The sequence below is a fragment of the Cynocephalus volans genome, chromosome 9 (genome assembly GCF_027409185.1).
Source record: "Cynocephalus volans isolate mCynVol1 chromosome 9, mCynVol1.pri, whole genome shotgun sequence".
Classification (NCBI taxonomy): domain Eukaryota; kingdom Metazoa; phylum Chordata; class Mammalia; order Dermoptera; family Cynocephalidae; genus Cynocephalus; species Cynocephalus volans.
In genome coordinates, this window is record NC_084468.1 from 46,663,736 (window position 1) to 46,688,047 (window position 24,312).

Consider the following 24,312-nt stretch of genomic DNA (forward strand, 5'->3'; position numbering starts at 1 on the left):
TGAGGAGGAATTTCAAATATATAATATACTAATATATAATAAGTTTTGCTATTAACAGTTACTTTTTTAAAGTTTGACATTAAAAGGCCAGAATGATTTGCAATATGTCTTCGAAAGGACAAGTTGCAGTTACTGGAATCCAAAGTTCACCAATTATAAAGGATTAAGTCACAGCTAGGAATCAAATGCTCCTTTACTTAAGCAACTTAAGCTCAAAGTCATTCAGTGACAGGACTTCCCAGCTGAGCATATTATGACATTATGACAGGGGACAATGATGACCTGAGTCTTTTATAAACACCATTTTAAAAACTAGCATAAAAAATATTCATCAAATGGGGAGATATTAGTACCTAAGAAACTTTAAGAACAATTCAAATTTTGCCAAATACAGAGCAGGTATGTTTTTAATTCAGAATGCAGTACTACACATAATTATAGAAAATCTCAGTGTCTGGCAGTCTATCTTCCAAACAGAACCCATACTCAAAATACAACACATCCTGCATTAATAATACTGTATTAATAATCCTGTACTGATAATAATAAACTGTGCAGTCTCTAATGACATACTACTTGTTTTCTGAGCCATCTGCTTTTAACTCTGAAGGGTTTCCATTCCTACACATCATTAACTTCTCCCTATATACCTGGATTATTCTGATAAACATAGTAACACATCTTAGTATCACTTTTCTTGAAAACAAACCAAACCCCAAAAAACTCTCCTGACCCAATAACCCCTTTAAACTACTGCCTTATTTTTCTGCTCCCTTTCCCAGAAAAACTGCTTGTCAGAGTTGTGTACAGTTGCTGTTTTAATGTCCTCACTTTCATTCTTCCTCTTATTTTACTAGTGTTTATTTTCACCGATGTATAAATGTACAAAGTTTAAACAGCACAGTTTCACGAGACTTACTTAAAAATCAGAAGTCCTCCGTCCTCTGACCCCCATTTTCTACTTTCAACCACTTTCCTCTATTCAACTGTTTTTTTTGGTATTTAATTCCCTGTCTTTAATATCTTTTATTTTGTGACTTTTTGATTCTTTCAGTTTAGGCAGGGTGCCAAGACAGTCCCAATTTATTTGCATTGACCCAATGTAATACGTGTCTCTTTTTGACCTCAAAAATGTCTTGTTTTTTAGACACCATCTATTGAATTCCCCTAAGAAAAGTAAGATTTTAGTTCTATTTGATTTCCCCATCCTTACCTAATATACATGCACACTTCCCCAATTTCCCAATATACAATTTTGGTTAGGTGGTTATAATTGAAGTTAAGATTATTACGACTCTGTAAACACAATTTACAGCTGAGTCATACAGCATACTACAATTACTTTCCCTTTCTAAGCAGTTTTCCCAGAGTTAATAATTGTTTTATTTTACTGTTTATCTGGTTTTGTGCATACTTATTACCAATTTAGCTCCAAACTCTTTCCTGCTTAAATCTGTATCTTCAAATACATTACACATTCTACCAATTTCACCTTCTAACAGCTATTTCTCTTGGAACCTTCTAACCTGCTCCCATAGGGACTGGACGATATCTACTACACCTGGTGACCAGTGGTCATCTTGTGATCGCTATTCACCATCATCCTTGTGATTCCCTGGATCTCTAATTAAGTTACATTCCCTATTACTTGTATCCTATGCCTTCACCTTTTTTAGTTTACTTTATTTTTGTTGAATATCTCCTCCAATAACTGCCTAAGAAAGGGGACGTGGCAGCTAAATTTTTTAAGACTTCACAAATCTGAAACTGTCATAATCTATACTTAATCAATAGTTTAGTTGAATACTGAACACTGGGTTGGAAATCATTTTTCCCTCAGAATTCTGAAGGCTCCACTGTCTTCTAGTGTCCCATGGAGTGTCAAGAAGTTCAAAGCCATTCTGATTACTGACCCTTTATATGTGAACTATTATTTCTTTTACTTCGGATGCTCCTCCTGTGTTCACAAATTTAATAGTCGTGGATTTACTCTAAAAGCTGTATTGGTCACTCAATAGGCTCCTTCTAACTGGAAACTTATGCCCTCTAATTCTTGAGAGTTTTCTTGAATCATTCACCATTCTTTGTCTCTCTCTTCTACCTCCTCTATTCTCTCTTTCTGGAATTCCATTATTTGAACATTGGAGATCCTGGACATTTCCTTTATTTTCTTATTTTTTCTCTCATTTTCCATCTCTTTGTCTCTCTGCTTTACTTTCAATACATCAGTTTTATTTTTTGACTCTTTCATTGGATTTCATTTCTAATTTCATTTCTTATTGTATCTCAACGTTTCAGATGTAGCATCTCCTTTTACCTTTCTGAAACTATTAAATGATAGTTTTGTGTTTGTTTTGATTTTTACCTGCTTATCTGGTCTCCATTTCCCCTTTTGATTTGGTCTTTGTCTCTCACATAAGAGGTTTTCCTCAGATGTCTAGTGATCTCTGGCCTAGTGATGTCAGGTTCATATGTAAGGGTGAGGCACTAAAAAGATCACTGAAAGCTCTGTGTGAAAGGGCTTGTTAAATGTAAACTTTACTGCAGGAGTATCAAGTTGGAATATTTCTCTGGAGAATTCTCAGTGTCAGTATCTTCAGATCTTTTCTCTTAGGCCAGTTATAATTCGCAGAAAAGAATTTCCTCAACGCTTTCTTGAGAGTATAAAAACTTAGTAGCTTGGATTCTTCATACCCTGTTTTCAATATGTTATCCCCAGTGTCAACTGTTTGTTGCTCTTTTATTTTATCCTTGTTAGAAAATAAATCTCCAGACTTCTGCTAAGATAGGGAAGGGGCAGCTGCCCCAGTTCCAAAGTTAGGAAAAGTACTGATGGAGTGTAATTACCTCTTAAATATATTTGCAATGAATCATCCTGTTTTATGCCCACCATCATTGCTATTTCCAGAAATAAAGAGTGCTTTTAATACCTGAAAATTTTAGACGTTCTATAATGCCATGAAGTTTGTTTCTCAGCTTTCCCACAGCTGGCTTAGGATTTAGGATCTGAAAAAAAAAAAAAATTACCACACTTCCTTTTGCTTTTCAGGTTCCAAAATTTTGTTGCTATTGCTTCCTCTTCCATTCTCCTTGTTCTTGTGAAGTTATGTCTTCTGTAAAAATTCTTTTACTTTAGCTTTAATGAATTTGCAAGAGGAAATGAATTTTAACTGTATTCTCTGCCATCTCTAACTGGAAGTCCCCTGTTCTCTCTCTCTATCACTGTTAATTAGGCTTTCACTACTCCACTGAGATTGCTTGCTCTTACTGGAATTACCAGAAACATTCATGTTGCCAAATCTAATAGCTGCTTCACTCTATTCCCTATTTGAACTCTTAGTGACATGTGATACAGATAACCACTTTGCATTTATTAAACACTTTCTTTTTGTGGTTTCTGTAACAGAACACTTTCCTACTTTTCCATTCATCTCACTGACTGCTTTCTCTCCCCTGATTAATACTGGCATGTGTCAGGGCTTAATCTTTCTCAATCTTTGTTTACTTCCTAGATAATTCCAACTAGACATATGACACTAAGTACCTCTATACGCCAATGACTCCCAAATCCACACCCTTAGACCAGATTATCAGTTACAGAGTCATAATAAACAACTGCCTTTTTGAAATTTCTACAGATTTTACAGGTGTCTGAAACAGCACCTAGCCAAAACAGAAAACTTGACTTTCTTCTGTAAATCTGCTTCTCTCCCAGTTTTCTTTTCTAACCCGATCTCTGTATACTCTCCCCATCGCTTACTATACTCCAGGTCATATTTACTCTGTCTGTTCCTCAAGCATTCCACAGTCATTTGTGTTCCCACTGCTTGTAAAGCTCTTCTCTCAGATCTTCACATGGCTGGCATCTTCTTGTCATTCAGATTGCAACTAAAATGCCCCTTTGTCAATGAAGCATTCTCTTACTACCTAATACGAACAGTCACCAGTCTGTATCACATTATCCATTTTAATTCTCTGCATAGTACTAACTACTAGCCACATATGTCTCATATGTTTATTATTTTTCTTCCTCTAGAATGCAATACTTATGAGAGCAGGGATGGCTTCTGTCATATTCATCACTGTAATCCCAGTCTCTAAAATAATATCTGGAGATAGCTGGTGCACAATAAATGTTTTGTGATAAATTAACACAAAAGGGAATTTTTTTTAAATAAAACTTTCCTCAAATTAGTACACCAAAATAGTTCATGGATTTATATATATATTTAGATATGTAAAATATATACAAATATAATAATATAATTATAAAATAATAAAATATATATGCATATATACATATATACATGTTTTTTAGGAAAAACATCATCCCATGGTACATTCTAAGGTACACCTTTCTTTACCTTTTGTACTTTTTGGATCTTTTGAACTGATTCTTCAGAACACTATAGGTTCAGGGTATTCTTCTATATAACCAATCATCGGTCTCAGAATTCTGTTTAAAAAAAAAAATGCTAGATTTATTCAACTTATGTAAAAATTTATCATAACAAATTTTTAAAAATAATTTTCAAATATAACAAAATTTAGAACTCTGTCAACAAAAATGTATATAAAACTTTAAATTTTACAAATTGTTTCTAAAAAATAAAACTTAAAAATCATAAATAAACTAAAACAATCACTTTTAATTCTGTACAGAAGTTAAAAGGCAAAAGTATAAAAAAACTATAACTGAAAATATGTTAATAAATACACTATATAAAAGGATATAATTTGTGAGATCAAAAACATAAAATGGAGAGGGGGAGTAAAAGAGTAGAGTTTTGGTATGCAATTGAAGCTGTTATCAACTTAAATTGATTATTATAACTATATTTTATTTAACCCCCATGATAACCATGAAGAAAATACTTATAGAGGATACGTGAATGAAAATAAGAAAGGAGTCAAAGCCTAACAACACAAAAAAATGAACAAAAGACAAAGAAAGAAAGCAAGAAAGGAAAAGAGGGACAAAAAACTGTAAGACAGAATACAAGCTCTTCCTTATCAGTAATTACTTTAAATGTAAATGGATTAAACTCCCCAAACAAAAGACATGGAGTGGCTGACCAGATAAAAAAACAAGATCCAACCATATGCTTTCTTAAAGACACTCACTTCAGATTTAAAGACACAAAAAAGCTGAAAGTGAAAGGACGTAAAAAAGTATTGCACAAAAATGGTAACCAAAAGCCAGCATAAGTGGCCATACTTCTATCAGTCAAAATATACTTTAAGTAAAACACTGTCTCAAGGGACAAGAACACTATATACAATAAAAGGGTTAAATCATTAGAAAAATATCGCTATTATAAATATATACACACCCAATATGACAGCATCCAAATACATGAAGCAAACATCAACAGAACTGAAAGGAGAAATAGAGAGCAACAACAATAGCAACGGGAGATTTCATTACCTCTGTCTCAAAAATGGACATATCATCCAACATAAAATCAGTAAAGAGCGAGCAGACTTGAACACCATATAGACCAAATATACCTAACAAACATATAGAACATTCCAGCCAACAAAAGAATAAACATTCTTCTTAAATGCACATAGAACTTTCCTTAGCTACTAGGTCACAAAGCAAGTTTTAACAAATTTAAGGAGACTGAAATCATACCGAGCATCTTTTCAGACCACAATAAAATGAACACAGAAATCAAAATCAGAAGTAAAACTGGAAAATTCACAAGTGTAAAGACTGAACACCACACTCTTGAAAAAACAAGGGGTCAAGGATGAAATCAAAAGGTAAATTAGAAAATATCTTGAGACAAATGAAAACACAACAAACCAAAACTTATGAGATGCAACACCAGCAGTATTAAGAGGGAAGTTCATACCAGAAAATGCCTACGTTAAAAATGAAGAACAGATCACCCAGACAGAAAAGTAACCAAGAAACATCAAGAGTTAATAATCCACTCCAGACTGATTAGACCTAACAAACATTTACAGAACATTTCATCCAACAGCAACAGAATACATGTCTTTTTGAGCAGCACATACAACATTCTCTAGAACAGACCATATGTTAGGTCACAACAAATTTAAAAAACTGAAATCATACCAACTATTTTGTCTGGCCTCAACAGAATAAAACACTGGAAGGGACATTAGAAGCTGCACAAAAATATGAAAATTAAACAACATGCTCCTAAATAATGAATGGGTCAAAGAAGAAATTAAAAAGAAAACTAAAAACCTCCTGGAGACAAACAAAAATAAAAATGAAACATACCAGAACCTAGGGGATACAGCAAAAGCAATTGTAAAAGGAAAGTTTAGAGCAACAAATGCCTACATCACAAAAGAAGGAAGACTTCAAATAAAAAACCTGACAATACACCTCAAGGAATTAGAGAAACAAGAATAAAACAAACCCAAAATTAGTAGAAGGAAAGAAATAAGAAAGATTCAGAGCAAAAATAAATGAATTAGAAACTAAAAAATCATATATTTGAGGAAACAAAGTGTTGGTTTTTAGAAAAGATAAAATTAATGAAAAAATTTAGCTAGACTAAGAAAGAAAAAAAGAGAGAAGACTCAAATAAATAAAATCAGAAAAAAGGAGACATTATAACTGATACCAGAGAAATACAAACGATCATAAGAGACTACTGCAAACAACTAGATGCTAATAAATAAACCAGAAAACCTAGAAGAAATGGAGAAATTCCTGGACACATACAACTTACCAAGGTTGAATTGTAAAGAATTAGAAAACCTAAACCGACCAATAACAAGTAATGAGAATGAAGTAGTAATAAAAAGAACTCCCAAAGAAAACCCTAATGCTAGACAGCTTCACTGCCGAATTCTGCCAAACATTTAAGGAAGAACCAATACCAATTTTTCTCAAACTCTTCTGAAAAATTATAGAGGAGGGAATACTTCCAAACTTATTCTGTGTGTCTAGCATTACACTCATACCAAAGCTGGAAAAAGACACAGCAAAAAAAGAAAACTACAGACCATTACCCCTAATGAACACAGATGTGAAATTTCTCAGCAAAACACTAGTGACCCAAATCCAACAGCACATTAAAAAGATCATTCACCATGATCAAGTAGGATTCATTCCAGGAATGCAAGGATGGTTCAACAAACACAAATCACTAAATGTGATAAATCACATAAACAGAATGAAGTGTGGGGGAGGGGACATAATCATTTCAAATGACACAGAAAAAGCATTCCATAAAATCCAATACTCCTTCATGATAAAAACACTCAACAAGTTAGGTATCGAAGGAACATACCTAACAAACCCGTAGCTAATATCATATTGAATGGCAAAAAACTGAAGGCTTTTCCTCCAAGATCTGGAACAAGACAAGGATGCCCACTTTCCCCACCCATAACAGCATAATACTGGAAATTTTAGCCTGTGCAGTAAGGCAAGAGAAAGAAATAATGGGGATCCAAATCGAAAGGAGAAAGTCAAACTATCCGTATTTGCAAATGACATGATCATATACATGGAAAACCCTAAAGACTCCACCAAAAAAATTACTAGAACTAATAAATGAATTCAGCAAAGTGGCAGGATACAAAATCAACAAACAAAAATCAATAGTATTCCTATAAATCAATAACAAAGTATCTAAAGAAGAAATCAAGAAAGTAGCCCCATTCACAATAGCTACCAAAAAAATGAAATACCTAGGAGAAATTTAACCAAGAAAGGGAAAGACATCTACAATGAAAAGTGTATAACATTGGTGAAAGAAATTCAAGAAGACACAAGTAAATGGCAAGACATCACCTATTCATGGGTTGGAAGAATTAATATAATCAAAATATCCATATTACCCAAAGCAATCTACAGATTCAATGCAATCTCTATCAAAATACCAATGACATTCTTCACAGAAATAGAAAAACATCTTAAAATTTGTATGGAACCTATATAGACAAAGCAATCTTAAAAAAAAAGAACAAAGTTAGAGGCATCACACTACCTGGTTTCAAAAATATACCATATAGCTATAGTAAACAAAACAGCATGGCACTGGCATAAAAACAGAAAAATTGACTAGTTGAACAGAATAGAGAGCCCAGAAATACACCCATGCACATACAGCCAACTGATTTTCAACCAAGGCACCAAAAATATTAGTTAGGCACAGAAAGAGAAATGCCACATGTTCTCACTTATTTGTGGGAGCTAAAAATAAATAAATAAAGGGCCGGCCCCATGGCTCACTCGGGAGAGTGCGGTGCTGGTAGCGCCAAGGCCACGTGTTCAGATCCTATATAGGGATGGCCAGTGCACTCATTGGCTGAGTGTGGTGCAGACAACACTATGCAGAGGGTTGCGATCCCCTTACTGGTCAATAAATAAATAAATATGCAAACAAGTGCGGGGGTGGCATGAAAGAAGACACAACAATCACAATTCCTTGACTTGTTAAGACAAGCAAACAGATATGATGTTGATGGGCAAGAAGGGGGACAGGAAGGGGGAGGAAGGATTCAGTAAAGGGACACAAAAATCAACTACATTGTATATTGATAAAATAAAATAAAATAATATATATATATATACACACTGGAAAAAGGACAGCCTCTTCGATAAATGTTGCTGGGAAAACTGGATATCCACATGCAGAAGATTAAAAGTAGACTCCTATCTCTCACCATATAGAAAAGTCAACTCAAAATGGATTACAGACCTAAATTTAAGACCCCAAACTATGAAACACTAGAATAATACACAGGAGAAATGCAACACAAAATGGGAGTGGGCAGCACTTTGGGAACAAGACTACAAAGGCACAAGCAACTAAAGCAAAAATAGACAAATGAAACTACATCAAACTAAAAAGCTTCTGCACAGCAAAGGACTCAATCAACAAAGTGAAGAGACCACCTACAGAATGGGAGAAAATGTTTACAAACTATACATCAGACAAGGAGCTAATACCCAAAACATATAAGGAACTCAAACAACTCAACAGCAAAAAAATAAATAACCCAATTAAAAAATGGGCAAAGGATCCGAACAGACATTTCTCAAAAAAAAAAAAAAGAAAGAAATATTAATGACCAACAGGAACATGAAAAAATTATCAACATTACTACTCATCAGGGAAGTCAACTACATTGTATATTAATAAAATAAAATAAAAATAAATAAAAAAATAAACAAATCCCCCCCCGCCAAATATATCAAATATAAACTCAAATATACAAAAGTATCAACTGTGGTTGCTCCTGAGTAATTAGTTTATGGATGGTACTTTTCCTTTAGCACTTTCTAAAATTTCTCCCATGAACATGCATTACTTTTATAATGAGAAAACTTAAGTGCTGCCTTTTTCTTTTTCTTTTAACTGTCTAATACTAGAGCCCTAGCTATAGATAAAGTCCAACATGTTATATATTGCACTATGATAAAGCACATGTTATCTAGTCCAGAAAACAAAAACATGAGTAACGAGACTGTTTTCCTATGCACTGTTCAAGTAATTTAAAGGAAAAAAAAAATCTTTTAAATTCATTTAATTAATAATAATTTTTAGAATTATTAATTAAAGATGGTTAACTCAGGAACTTGAGTTAAAAAATTGAAATTATAATAAAATTTTATCTAACCTAATAACCTATTGACCCGCTGACCTAGTTTGGAATTTAGGTTTGTTAAATCTGATGTAACAGATATTTCAGGGACTGATAGATCTACTAACATTAATTAAAAGTAGTGCTGAAATTTAATTGACTGGTATAATACAGAACCCAAACAACAATCCTTAACTACGTTCATCACCATTTATGAAAAATTCTAACTTGCCTCTGTAAAGTTTATATTATAATTGAAAGGATAATTATTTCTAAGAGAACAACAATTTTGACATGTAAAGACCCAAATATTTTTAAAACTAATGCATGAGGAAAAATGAAACTAAATAGTAGTTCTCAATTTATTCAATACTAAATGGGAACATTGGCCTACTTCTACAACTGATTTAAAATATTAGCAAGATGAAAAACATTTTTGATTGTACAGCAGTTTCTAAAACTAGCTTAAATTAAAAATTGACCTGTAAGAACAAGAATCATTTCCCATACCAAAGTTTTATGAACCAGACCTCTTAGAACCAGAGAGGATTCTGGCTCAAGATAAACATCAAATGGTACTACAACTCTAGCTTATCAAATGTCAAGACATCAGGTATTTCTCAAATCTCATTAAGTAAAAAAAAAACTAAAAAATTAATACAGCTCTCTTAATGAGACACAAGACTGTTCCAATGATTCAACTAATATATTTCTTCAAAGTACATCTGAGCTCCCTATTCATGTAATGAACTGATCCACAAAGTGTATGAGCACCTTTATCCCCTTTTCAGAGATGCTATTGAGGCCTGAGCCTGTCCTCAGCGTCAAATAAGCCCCACATAAAACCTGAAGGTGCAGAGAGAACTCAAGCCTCAGACTGAACTACACACCAAATCAGGTACCATAACCCTGAACCTATGTATAACACTCTACACCTGTCCTCTATTAACACCAATAGGAAGAAAGAGGGAACCCTGTGGTAGGCAGAATAATGGCCTCCCCAAAACAACCATGCCCTAATCCCTGGAACCTGTGAATATGTTACCTTATATGGCAAAAAGGAACTTTGCAGATGTGATTAAGGTTAAAGATCCTGAAATGGGGAGATTATCCTGTATTATCCAGGGGAGTCCAATGTAATCACATAAGGACCTTTCCTGGCTGTGGTCAGAGATATCAGACAGAAGAAGGGTCAAGAAGATGCAAAGTTTCTGGCTTTAAAGGCAGAGGAAGGTGACCACCAGCCAAGGAATGTCTGACACCTTGATTTTAGCCTAGTGAGACCTATGTTGGACTTCTGAGATGCAGAACTGCAAAACAATAATTGCGTATTTTTTTAAGCCATTAAACTTGTAGTAATTTGTATGTCAGCAAGAGAAAATTAATATAGGCCCCAAATCTTTGGCTGCTCTTCATAAATGTGAGTCTCACAAACTTCTCCCCCATAACATCTATAACAATCTGCCTAGGAGACTATCAAAACTAATTCCATTATGCCCTACATTCTTCTTATATAAATCAGCAAGATTCCCAGGTCATTCCCTACCACCTGGACTCTCGTCCCTATACACTCTGTATATTCCTATACTTACCCCCTTTTTCCCTTCCTTCTCCATTTTCTGAAATCCTTTCACTGTGTCCTCTGGAACTCCTGGTATACTGTTATCGAAATATCCTATTTTCTCAGTATTGTTGTTGCACACTCTCTTCACGTTTCTTGCACCAACTGAAGCTTCACTCTCTTTTAGGAGTTTCGCTTTAGCTCCAACCCTTTCAAATGATGGCTGTTTTCTCTTCCACTTCTCGGATGACCAAGGCCATGGAGGTGGGGTGGTTTTCCTTGCTCCTCGTTGTCATTTCTGAACTGTTATCCTTTCTCACCTCCCTAAAACCCCCAGCTTTGAATCTCATGCCACCAAACTACATCAGCTATTATCTCCTCTTTCTTGCAGCCATTCACAAACTCCCAGGACAAGCCCCCTCACTCACTGAGGAATGTTACCCTCTCCAATACCTTTTTGTCACAATTTTGGATTTCAATATGCACAAAATGATCCCCCCAACATCTTGGCCAGTCAGTTCTTGATCTCTTCTACAAAATTTTGTGCTCTACCCTATCTCCCACTGATTCCCCTGGTATTGCTCTAGAACTCACCATTACCAATAACCACAACCCCCTCCATATTCACAATTTCAAGCACCTTATTCCTCTTCTCCCTCACAAGCTAGGATAGCATGTGATCCACTGGGTGCAAAAAGACAAAAACATAATCACTTTTTTAAACTGACAATATAGCTTCAATTTACTAATGTTTGTCCTTTAAAAAGAAACAAAACAAAACAAAATTGTCCCAGTTTCCTAATCTTTGCTAGGCCCTCAGTTTCTCATCGCAGTAAAGGCAGAAAGGAACAAGGTAAGTTTACTTGAGATGGTCAGGAAAATCAAATACAGTGACAGTCTATGATTGGTCAAGTTGTTCACCATCTTCTATTAGAAATCCTTCATTCTTCTTCATGTTTGTCTAAACTCTAGCCTTCCTTTTTGCCATTTAGTTTTTGGTGAATTTATCACATAGATAAGCTGTTCCAAGAGTCATTTCATGGCAAAGTGCAACAGTTGCTTATGACCCCCAAAATTGCTCCAGTTGTGCTGACAATAAAAATGTCTTAAAATTTTAATTTATAATACTTACTAACACAGTCAAGCATAATGCAAATAACAAGGAACTTGCTGAGGAGAAACTAAGGCTTCTGAAGATTTTTTGTTACATTACAAGACACCAATTTTCCTTTCTAGCTTTAGTTTATTTCTCCAGCCTCATCTCCCATTCTACACTCACTATAACACATATTCTCTATTCTCCATCAAAACTAGTTACTATTCCTATGAAACAGAAAATGAAGACCCCTGGGTAAACAAAGGCCTGCCCATCAGTTGACATCATCCTGTCAACATAAATGTCTACTTAATATAATAAACGAGAATTGATCTTCACAGAAAATCACACTGTCATTCACATCAGGACTGAACTAATCACTATATAAACTCCATGGTGCTAGTAAAAAACTGAACAGAGGTACCGTATTTTAATTTTCTATGGCTGCTATAAAAAATTACCACAAACTTAAAGGATTAAAACAACATAAATTTATTATCTCACAGTTCTGTGGCTCAAAGTCCAACACGGGTCTCACTGGGCTAAAATCAAGGTGATGGCAGAGCTGCATTTCTTTCTGGAAGCTCGAACAGAGAACCTGTTTTCTTGGTTTTGCAAGCTTCTAGAAGCTACCCACATTCCTTACTTAGCTCATGACTCCTCTCTTCTCCTCTCTTCCATTTACTAAGCCAGCAGTAGGCCAAGTCCTTTTCAGGCTACCATCTCTTCTGCCTCTGTTTTCCCTTGTAAAGGCCCATATGATTACATGGAGCCCACCCAGATAATCCTGGACAATCTCTCAAGATTGGCTAATTAGCAGCCTTAATTCTTCCTTTCCATGTAAACTAACATAGTCATGGGTTCTGAAAATTAGGACATGGACATATTTGAAGGGTTATTCTTCTGCCTACCATACACCATGAACCAAGAAGTCTCTCTCTGGTAAAGACAAAATCAAATATTTGAGGAGGAAGATGAAACATCAAAGAATAATTTGATCTACTAATAAGTAAAAGACTACACTACCATGCCAGTAATTCCTTAACTTCTGAACTATTTTTTCCTTTCATGTTTCTTCAAGGGAATTGAAAAATAATGTGAATGACAATTCAGGCCACATGAGTTCAACTGCAACTAAAGCCTATCTTTATTGCTATATGGTAGCAAAAGGCTCTATGGATGTTCTTCTGAATGTCAAAATTTACATGAATATGACAGCGTGTTTTCTCTTCTAGAAAACTTTTAATTGATACACAATATACAAAAATGACTTAATTTATAAGTATAGATATCCAAACAAGATTAATTAAATCCCAGACTTTGTGGAATGTTCTATTATTTAAAAAAGACAAATATATGTAAATTTCTGAGATGGGTCTCCAGAAAAAGATAGAGAGAAAACTGTATCAACCTAAAAGAGGTATAGTTTTTCATTAGTGCTATAAATCCTCCAGGTACCTGTTAGAAATTTTAATTATTAAGTAGTATTATGAAAATACTAGGCTTAGAGCTAGCTCATGAGATATTTAATAACATGCAATTAACATATATATATATAAATATAACAATGTTTTGACATAGTATATATATATACTTCATCAATGAGGCCACCAGAGCTACTTTAAATACCACCAATAATGCATCCATTTTTCAGGCCACAAGTATTCTTCTAACTTTTTGCAGTATAATAACTTCATTAAAAAAACGGTTGTTTTGACCTATTAAAACTTGGGTAAACTGCCAGGCTGCTTTTGTGCAGCCAAGTAGGCCAAGTAAGTTCACAACCATCTAATGAGTTCAAGTAGAACCACAGATTATTCAGAAAACAATGACCATAAAGCATTTCTTCTTCACTAAAATAATTACACATCTAAGTTTGTATTTAAGAGAAAATCTACTCCCCTTAAACTGTAAGATTTTGCAATATATGATTTATACATATGCTATCCATTTCCACTTATCTCTCTGTCCCTATTTACTTTCAAAACTTTTAAATTAAAAGAAAAAAAATGGATATATTTAGTCCCTTAGCTAATTATTATTATTTCAACCCATTGACTGACTGATTCTTGCTCTCAAATGACAATGTCTGTGAAAATGGTGGACCAAGATCCTATCTGAATCTGTGGAGTGGCAAGGGAGATGTGGCTAAAATTGCACAGATATTTGCAGCATGTAAGTAGGAGTAATTAGAGTGTAAATGAGGATCGCTAGATGACACACACACTCATTCACCAGCCAGAAGGCCTATGACCAGGTTTCATGGAATACAGCATGGACTTAACAAGTATTACTGAAGAAAGACACTCTTGATACAGAAGACACAAGATTTGATGAGGTTTCTATCGATTTATCTTGACACTTTCTTCTGCTATTAAGCCCATGCAGTAAACCCGTATTTCATATACTGTATTTTTCAGTTCTGAAATTTCCATTTGATTCTTTTACAAAGTTTCTCTTTTTCAGAGGAAAACAATCTTTCCATTCACTTCAAGAGTGTTCATTTTTACCTCATGAGCATGAGTTGCTTTAAGGTCTTTTTCTGATAATTCCATCACCTGGATTGTCTCAGGGCTGGCATCTGTTTATTGTCTTTTCCCTTAAAAAATGATCAGATTTTCCTCTTTGCATGTCAAGTAATTCTGGATTATATCCTAGACATCCTCTGGAGAATTTGATTTTTTCTATTTAAGTTCAGATTGCAAGTTCTGTCTTGCCTTCCATGGGTGGTGGTTCCAATGTCAGTTCAGTTTTCAAAGCCTGTACTATGTTGTTTGGGTTTATCCTCTGCATGCATCACTCAGGGATAAGGCTAGGGTTCAAGCAGTGGTTTTCATTGTAGTTCAGCTCTCTAAGCCTTTGCTATGTTTTTTTAGGTCTGTTCTGTGCATGTGTAGCTCGTGGAGAAGGTGGGAGCTTTCTGGGCTCATACACACAATTAGGGAATCTCCTTCCCCAAAAGATCTCTTCTCTCTGGGGTTTCCAAAGCATGCTCCAGTTTCCAGGAGCCTCTTTCTCAATTCCTCTGGCCAGAGAGATGTTTTTCTCTTAGGGGTTTAAGTGCTTGTGCCACCATGACAATTTAACTTTATAAGTGGAAGCGGTCTCAGGGCAAAGCTGGGAGATAAAAAGAAAACAAAGCGGGGGGGAGGGGCAGTTCCTTGTCCTCTGGATAGAAATAAGGGATTTCTTTGGAAGTTTTGGTCAACTGCTGTATCCAATGTGTAGTTCTACAATCCATCTGCTTTGGGTTGAATGTCCCCCAAAACTTAATTCCCACTGTAACTGCTGAGGGTGGGTAACCAGAGTTGCAGGAGGTAACTGGCCCTTCTTTATCTCAGCCAACTGATGCTTTATCTCTAAACCTAAAATCTCACAGGAAATAATTTTTATTCCACTTTTCAGTCATTGCAAATGATTTTCTTTCATCTCAGAAAAGACAAAAAGTTATAATTCTTATTTTTGAGCAGTAACTTTAAGAAATTCCAGGAATTGCTAAAAAGAAAATACTTTACATCTGGATTTCAATTATTTTGCCAATGAATAACTTTTTTACTCCTCATAAAAGTGAAAATTCTAAAGATAAATGAAAGCAGAAGATCATGCGCCAAGAATTTTCATAATTCCTATCCTATGCTCCTAACAGGAGATTGCAAATCCCACCATATCATGATTTAGAAAAAAAAAAGAGAGAGAGAGAGAGAGATGGCATACCTCTGAGCTCAAAATGAAAACTGAAGGTATCTAGCGAAACTCACCAAGTTCCAAGTTCTCAAGATTCATCTAAGAGGACTGGAGAATTTTCCAAACGCATCTTACAATGTGACAGAACCAGCTTCTGCGTTTCAGCAGCTTTACAGGAAGAAATAAAATAAGAACTCTGTAAAACAACTCCAGTTGCTAAAATAATGCTAACCAAATTCTAAGTAACATTACTTCCACTATTTTTTTTTTCATCCATGTATTATAACTGCTACTGGGAACCTATGTGCCAAGAACTGGGAATGTGGCAATGAACACTACAGATCCCTTCAACCCTTCTGGGAACAGTCTATAAGGCAACTCCAAATGGGATGAAGTTTGAAGGATCATGATGGGATGAAGGGAAAGCACGAAGAGATACAAACCAGTCTGCTGGGAAATGGTTTTTAGAGTAAAGCAAATTAATAGCTGGACATCAGGGATAGAGTAGGTCATTATATCATGATAAAAGAGTCAATTTGCCAAAAAAGACATAGCAATCCTAAATGCATATGCACAAAATGACAAAGCTCTTCAAAACACATGAAGCAAAAACTAATAAAACTGAAAGGAGATATAGACAATTCCACAATGATAGGTGATGACTTCAACTCCCCTCTCTCAGTAATTGATGGAACTCGATAGAAAACTAGGAAGGATATAAAAGAACTCAACAATACCAGCAACCAATCAGTCTAAACAACATTTATAGAACTGTTCACTACAAAACAGCAGAATATAAATTCTTTTCAAGTTGTATGTTATATATTCAAGTACATTTTATGGAATATATGCTAAGACAGACCATATCCTTGGCAATAAGACAAACCTCAACAAATTTAAAAGAACTAAAATCATACAGAGTGTGTTCTCCAATGGAATTCCACACTGGTATTATAGCAGAAATCGATAATAGGAAAATCTCCAAACACCATAAGCTAAATAGCATACTTCTAAATAAATTATAGGTCAAAGAGGAAGTCTCAAGGAAAAATGAAAATATATTGAACTGAATAAAAATGAATATAATGAACTGAATAAAATTTGTGGGAGGCAGTTAAGGCAGTGCTGAGGGAAATTTATAGCACTAAATGCTTATATTACAAAAGATGAAAATTCTCAAATCAAAAACCTAAGCTTCCACTTCAGGAAACTAGAAAAACAAAAGTTAAGTTAAAGAAAAAGGGATAAAATAATAGAGATGAGAACAGGAGTTGGAGCAAGACGGCCAACTAGAATACTCTATTGCTCATCTCTCCTATAAAGACAGAAAGACACACTGATTTTGTAACGACACTTGGATGAAAATAACTAAAATAGAGCACTGGAATTCATAAAGGAGTAACCAAGATGCTAGTGAGCACAGAAACTCAGAATAGCACCATAGGGAGAGAGAGGAAATACTCAGCCTCCACCACCCCATCCTCCAGGCCCCCAGCCAGGAGCTGCAGGGAACCAGGAAGAACTTCTGCCTGCAGGGAAAAGGTAAGCAAGAGTTGCACCACAGACACCTGCAATCCAAGCTACAAGGGAGCTGCGCAGCCCCTACAGGCTGTGAGCCCAGTGTGGGGAGCTGCTGTGAGCCAACACCATTGCATTAATACAGGGAGGTAGTTCACGCTGAACCCGACTCCCCAGTGCCCAGACTACTGCAGCATATCAGCATTTTGGGATTGAAGTCAACACCTGAGGGCACTTTGCCCTAGGGCCCAATAGCCCCTTGCATCTCCACAGCCCTAAGGCACTCTCATCACACCAGAACTCTGGCACCCCAGCAAATGTGACGCCCTGCACCCTGGGAACAAGCAATCTGGAGCAGTGCAGAGGCCACCCCCAGAACAGAGGAAGCCAGTGTGTGTACTTAGAGCCAGAAAGCTGACCAAATGGAACCTTCTGCCACTGCTGGTAGCCCTGCTCTTTTCAGTGAAGCACAGAGTCCCACTGCAGCTCCAGTAAACCTGCCCAAGCCACACACTCCAGCTGTGAAACTGTGGAGCACCCACACACCTCTCTCAAGGGCACAAACCCTTGTTTGCAAAGCTGCAGAGCAACCCAGCATCTCTCTTGGGGGCACAGGGGCCTGCCCACAACACCAATGACCTTGTGTAGGATGGCTTACTCCAGCTAAGGAGCTTCAGAGTTGCCTAGCATCAGTCTTGGGGGCACAGGGTCCCACCCACAACCCCAGTGACCTTGCACAGGGCAGCCCTCTCCAGCTGAGGAGCTGCAGAACAACTCACGGTCTCTCTTGAGGGTGCAGGGGCCTGCCCATGGCCCTGGCAACTTTGCCCAGAGTGGCCCACTTCAGCTGAGGCACTGCAGAGTGACCTAACATTTCTCTTGAGGGCAGATCCATGACCACAGTAGCCTGGCTCAGAGTGGCCCACTTCACCTGAGCAGCGGCAAAGTGCCACAGCATCACTCTTGGTGCTGCAGGATCCCACACACAACCCCAACAACCTTATCCAGCTGAGCAGGTGCAGAGCACCCCAGCATTACTCTTGGGGGTGCAGGGACCCCCAACAACTCCAGCAACCTTATGCTGAGTGACACACTCCAGATGAGGAGCTGCAGCATGACCCATTCCTCTCGCAAATGCAGGACCCATCCATGACCCCAACGACCTCACCCAGATTGGCCAACTTCAAAGATGAAGCTGCAGAGCACCCCAGCATCTCTCTTAGCGGCACAAGGTCCTGCTCACAACCCTAGTGATCTCATCCAGAATGGCCCAGGCCAGCAGAGGAACTACAGAAAAACCCCAGCATCTCTCTGAGGGTGTGGGAGGCCACCCATGTCTGCAGCAGCCTTGCCCATAGTGGCACACTCCAGCTGAGCAGCTGCACAGAGTCCTAGCATCTCTCTTCAGGCCCACAGCCTTAGTAAATTCACATACTCTCTCTCACTTCAGCTGAGGATCTTCAGTATTCCCAAGCACCTCTTCTGGGGAAGCAGGCCCCAACCTGAAGCCCCAGTGACTCTACTCTGAGTTGCCCACTTCAGCCTAGGAGCTGCTGAGCACTCATTGTCTCCCTCAAATTCCAAGGTCCTGATCGAACCCCAGAAATCCTGCCCAGGGATACCCATATAAGCTGAGGAGCTGCAGAGCACCTCTTTGCCACTACTGGGGGCACAGGATCCTGGCTGGGGAACCAGCAAGCCTGCCAAGGGTCATACAATCCAGCTGCAGAGGACCCCAACACTTCTACCAAGAGCTCAAGACCTCATTCATGACCCCTGTGACCCAGCCCAGTGTCATCTACTCCAACAAGGAGCTGCTGAGCACCCCAGCACCCACGTCATGGAGGCATTCACAGACAATTCCAATGTTGAATACAGTTGAAGGAATCACATGTCAACAGTATTACTATACTCACCAAACCTAACCACTCCACCTGACTGACACTGTAGAACACCTATCCAGGAAAGAGTCTCACCCTTCAAAAGTAGCTCCAGAGTATTAGAAGAGGCGACCATTCCACCAAATATTCAGATATCAGTATAGGAATTTTAAAAAACCATGAAAAAACAAGGAAATGTGACACCTCCAAAGGAAAACAATAATTCTCCAGTACCAGACCCTAAAGAAAAGAAAATCTATGAAATGCCTGAATCTCAATGAGATGCAAGAAAATGCAGATAGACAACACAATAAAATAAGAAAAACAATTAAGGATCTGAAGGAGATATTCAACAAAGAGACAGATATCAAAAAAGAAACAAGCAGAAATCCTGGAACTGAAGAATTCATTAAATGAAAGAAAACATATAACCAAGAGCTTAAGCAACAGGCTGGATGAAGCAGAAGAAAGAATCTCTGAACTTGAAGGCACATTTTTTGAAACAACCCAGTTGGACAAAAAAAAAAAAAAAGAAAGAAAGAAAGAAAAGAAAATTTTAAAAAATGAAGAAAGCCTTTGAAATCTATGGGACAACTTTAAGCATAAAAATTACCTGTATTATGGGTGTTCTATAAGGGGAAGGGAATAAAAAAGACATAGAAAACCTATTTAATGAAATAACAGGTGAAAGTTCCCAAGTATTGGGAGGGATACTTAACAATGGACTTCCAGATCAAAGATCCCCAAAGAGATTTAATTCCAGAAAGGTCCTCTCTGAGACTCACTGTAATAAAATTGTCAAAAGTCAAAGACAAAGAGAGAATTCCGAAAACAGCAAGAGAAAAATGTCAAGTCACCTAAAAGGGACTCCCCATCAGACTAACGGCAGATTTCTCAGCAGAAACCTTGAAGTGGGATGAGATATTCAAAGAAAAATACTTCCAACCAAGAAAACTCTAACCCAGCAAAGCTATTCTTCAGCATGTTACTGGCATAAAAACAGACATACGAACCAATGGAAAAGAACAGAGAACCCAGAAATAAATCTATATATTTACAGCCAACTAATCTTTGACGAAGGCACATAGAACACACACTGGGGAAAGGACAGCCTCTTCGATAAACGGTGCTGGGAAAACTGAGTATCCATAAGCAAAAGAATGAAACTAGACCCTATATTTCACCATTTACCAAACTCAACTCAAAATAGGTTAGAGACTTACAAATAAGACCCAAAACTATAGAACTACTAGAAGAAAACATAGGAGAAACAAACACTCCCAAGACACTGGTCTGGGCAAAAATTTTATGAAGAAACTTCTAAAGCACAGGCAATGAAAGCAATAACAGACAAATGAGATTTCATCAAACTAAAAAGCTGTGGAGCAAAAGAAACAAGAGTGAAAAGGCAACCTGCACAATGGGAGAAAATATTTGCAACTATTCATCTGACAAGAGATTAATATCCAGAATATACAAGGAAGTTAAACAACTCAACAGCAAACAAAATAATCTGATTAAAAATGAACAAATGACCTGAACAGACATTGCTCATAAGAAGACATACTAACAGCCAATAAATAGGTACATATAAAAATGCTTAACATCAGGGAAATGCAAATCAAAACCTCAATGAGATATCTCACCCCAGTCAGAATGGCTATTATCAAAAAGATGAAAAATAACAAATGCTGTTGAGGATGGAGAGAAAACAAAATTCTTATACACTGTTAGAGGGAATGTAAATTAGTACAGTCATGTAGGAAAACTACATGGAGGTTCCTCAAAAAACTAAAAATAGAATTAACATATGATCCAGCAATCCCACTGCTGTGTATTTATCCAAAGTAAAGGAAAACAGCATACCAAACAGATATCTGCAATACCATGTTCATGAAACACTATTCACAATAGCCAAGATATAGAATCAACCTATGTGTCCAACAACAGATGAATGGAGAAAGAAAATGTGGTTTAATACATGACAGAATTCTACCAAGCCACAAAAAAGAATGAAATCCTGTCGTTTGCATCAACATGGATAAGCCTGGAACACATTATGTTAAGTGAAACAGTCAAAGATAAATAAATACTGCATGTTCTCACTCACATGGGTACTAAAATATAAATAAGTTGAACTTTTAGACATAGAGAGTAGAACTATGGTTACCAGAGGCTAGGAAAGCGGGGAAAGGAGGATAGTGAGAGGTTGGTTAATGGACACAAAATTACAGCTATAAGTTCTAGTGGTATAAAGCAGTGCTAGGCATTTATAATTAACAATAATTAATGTTCTCAAATGGCTAGAAGAGAGGAGCTTAAGTGTACTCATCACAAAGAAATGAGAAATTTTTGCAATGTAAATTTGCTAACTAATTTCATCTGATTTGTTCACTACACATTGTATACGTGTACTGAAGTGTAACTCTGTACCCCATTAATATGTACACTCAATGTGCTTCAATTAAAAAAAAAATTTAACAAAGATAAGAACAGAAATCAGTGAAATTTAAAACAGAAAACAACAGAGAAAAATAAATGAAAGAAAAACATGGTTCTTTGTGGGGAAAAAAAGTCAGTAAAACTGACAAATATCTACCAAAACTGACAAAGCAAAAAAGAGAAGAGACACAAATTACCAATATGAGGAATCAAACAGGGGATATCACTACAGACCCTGCAGATATCAAAAGAGTAAAAAGCCAATGTAAGGCTAAGAACAACTACATATACATAATTGGCAACTTAGATGAAATGGACCAGTACCTTGACAAGAACATTACAATTCACTCAATATAAAACAGATCTTTTGAATAGCCCCATTATGATTAAGGAAACTGATTTTGTAACTAAAAAAAAAAAAAAAAAAACCCAAAAAAGAAATTTTCAGGTGCAAATTGAAGAGTCTTATCAAACATTTAAAGAAATTACATGAGGAGTTTTCAAGATGGCGGCGGCTGCGGCGGCTGGCGCGGAGTAGCTGAGGTGGAAAAGGTGGCCACTGGGCCTCAGGCAGCCGAGAAACTTGTGGACCTTCCTCTGGCCATCTCTTAAGGGAGGACCGCTGCTGCTGGCCGGTCGTGGGGGCTCAACGCCACTTTGCCCCCGGCAGGAGAGGCTGCCTCATTTACCGGCAACAGCTTTGAAGTGTGGAGCAGGAAAAGAACTGATTCTTAGCTGCAAAAGCGAGTCTTGAAACAGGGAACACGGCGCCAGGGCTGCTGTGGATGCAGCCAGGATCCCGGAGGCTGGGGCCGCACTGAAGGCGGCCAGCTGCCCTATTCAGGATTCGAGGTTTCAGGCCGGCATTAAAGAAGATTCCTGGGAGCGCCCGAGCGGCGCCGCGACTGAACAGCCCGAGGCGGCAGCGCCGAGAACACGGAAGGCAACAAACCAGAGACAGAGCGAGCGCCCGACCTGGCACAGCACTGTGAGTGATCCCTGGCACAGCTCTGTGAGTGATCCCTGCCCACCCGGCTCCCGCCTGCACCACCAGGCCACTCACTGCCCCAGTGCTGCCTCCATTTTCCCAGGTGCGGGCAGCTCCGCCCTGATCGGCCATCACTGAGCCCATTTGCTTGGCCTGGCGCGGGGCTTTCCGGACCCTGCGGCCGGCCTCCTCTCCCACTCCCTCCGCGGTTCTCTGGCAGGGCTGGGGGTGTGGGGCGTCCCGACCAGTGTTGGGAGGGCTAGGAAATACGGGCGGGCCGACTGTCACTCCACCACACCCTGGACTCCGGCCCGGTAAACTTCCTGTTACTGGGAGGCAGATACCATCTCTGCGACCACCAGTTTGGAAAAAAGCCTAATGAATTTCTGGTTGGGAATAGTGTGGTAGGAGAGTTCCCAGGTCCGCTAGAACCTGCCGGAGAGCAGGCTGCAGGCGGGCACTAGACTCGGTTTATACTGGGGGGATACAAAGGTGAACAAGACCCGAGAAAGATCTACACAGTGCTACAAAGGCACCCAGAGAGACCGGTCGTCTGTGCCTAGCAGAAACCTGGTAGACTTCCTGGGCGAGGCGGTGCTGAGCAGGGTCTTGAAGGCCCAGCTGATAGACGAGGGGTGCAGAAGACACACCCCAGCCCAGCACAGTGTGCACAGAGGGGGGAGACGTGCGGCCAGGGAGGCGGAGACTCGACAGAAACCACACACCCGGTGGGGTCGCCACTGCATGATCTAACAGCCTGGGCCAGAGCACACGGAACGGGGAGAAGTCCTGTACAGAAAGTGAAAGCTCAACAGAGATCACACACCCTGTGGTGCGTGATCCACCAGCCCAGCAGAGTACAAGCTGACCAGAAAGGTGGATCCCCGGAGAAGCCCAAGACCCGAGGCAACCACACACACAAGACACTAGAGGCCAACTGAGCAGTCACGGCGGGAGCCATACCAAATTGGCAACCACAGCAACATCCTAGTTAGTCATTAGTCTCAAACCGGTGGACTGTGAAACCCCCTGCCACAATGAATAAACACCAAAAAAAAGACACCAGAAATACAAAAAATCAAGAAAGTACACCACCAAAAGTTAATAAATCTCATACTCTAGATCCTATAGAACAAGAAGCCCTTGAAATAACTGACAAGGAATTTCGAGTGATAATTCTAAGGAAACTGAATGAGATACAAGAAAACTCAGCTAGACATCATGATGAAATGAGGAAAAGTATACAGGATCTGAAAGAGGAAATATACAAGGAAATCAATGTCCTGAAAAAAAATGTAGCAGAACTTGCTGAACTGAAGAAGTTATTCAGCGAAATAAAAAACACAACGGAGAGTTTAACCAGCAGGCTTGTCGAAGTTGAAGAGAGAACCTCTGAACTTGAAGATGGGCTGTTTGAAATAACACAAGCAGACAAAAAGAAAGAAAAAAGAATCAAGGACATGGAAGAAAATCTGAGAGAGATATCAGACAACCTCAAGCGCTCAAATATCCGAGTCATGGGTATTCCAGAAGGGGAGGAAAATGGAGATTCCATTGAAAA

General features: G+C 38.0%; 1 protein-coding gene across 11 annotated transcripts in view; it reads right to left on the reverse strand.

Moving 5' to 3' along the window:
* The window catches only part of CLOCK (clock circadian regulator), a 137,411-nt gene that overhangs the window by 68,276 nt on the left and 44,823 nt on the right, over window positions 1-24,312 (reverse strand). For 7 of the 11 annotated variants that reach the window (XR_010024413.1, XM_063107287.1, XM_063107282.1 and 4 more), the window contains 2 exons: window positions 4,365-4,456; window positions 2,931-3,006 (listed from right to left, as the gene is read on the reverse strand). The exons of 2 other annotated variants lie outside the window; for them this stretch is intronic. The gene's annotated coding sequence lies outside the window, so the exon portion shown is untranslated. Of the gene's footprint in view, window positions 1-2,930; window positions 3,007-4,364; window positions 4,457-15,997; window positions 16,068-24,312 lie in introns of those variants that run through there. 2 more of the 11 variants (XM_063107283.1, XM_063107279.1) reach the window with 2 other exon arrangements.